This window comes from Eucyclogobius newberryi, unplaced genomic scaffold (genome assembly GCF_026437365.1).
Source record: "Eucyclogobius newberryi isolate DKJ021-1_F unplaced genomic scaffold, fEucNew1.0.hap1 SCAF_1, whole genome shotgun sequence".
Classification (NCBI taxonomy): domain Eukaryota; kingdom Metazoa; phylum Chordata; class Actinopteri; order Gobiiformes; family Gobiidae; genus Eucyclogobius; species Eucyclogobius newberryi.
The window spans coordinates 28218980-28219855 of NW_027315723.1; positions in this window are offsets into that span (position 1 = coordinate 28218980).

Genomic DNA, 876 nt, shown 5'->3' on the forward strand with positions numbered 1-876 from the left:
AAAAGTCACAATAAAAGAAAGACGCAGTGATCCAAAGCAAATGAAAGCAAGGCAGGAGGGTCTGTACAGAGGGTGGAGGGTCAGAAGGGCAGTGCCACAGGCGTTGGTAAATGAAGGACCAATTTCAAGTATCAAACCACAAGACTGACACATAGAAAGTGTAAATATAAAGTGCATTAAGGGGAACGCACACAAATGCTCTGAAACTGGTGGACAGCAGGGGCAGAGACTGAGTCATATCCATGCATTTGAGGTGGTTTGTCATATTATCCATAACGGCTTTTCATCTCTTTTTGAATTTCCACTTCCTGCGGTGTTATTTTTTTATTCACAGGCAGAAGCAGGGTTTATTACCGTCTTTCCATACGATAATTCAGAAGGAAAAAAAAAAAGGTAAAAAGTAAATAGCATTTAGTTTTACTTCATACTTGAACACTAAAACTAAAAGGTGGCCTGGAATTTCACTTATGTTTTCGTATTTTGCAACAAAAATCAAATAAGAACTCACTGGTTTCGATACCGAATTCTGAAGAAAAAAATTCCAAATACACATAAATACACTGACATTAGAGAAGTCTGTTATTTGGTGATATTGTGGTGCATAAACTGTGTCGAAACATTAAACTTCACAGTAACTCACCAGCTTCTTCTTCTAAATCACTTTACTTTGTCCATAACCTTCACAATGTTCTCTACGCAGCTGCAGTACCTCAAAGCACCACTAGGAAAAAAGTTTAAATTGAATTAATATTAATCATCAATTACAAAAGATGACAGTTTTAGCTTGAAAATGAATCGATATCTTCAACACATGCAGTGACATATATCTCTAGACTGATCGGCTCTGAACTCCACAGATACAAGTCGCGGGGCCCA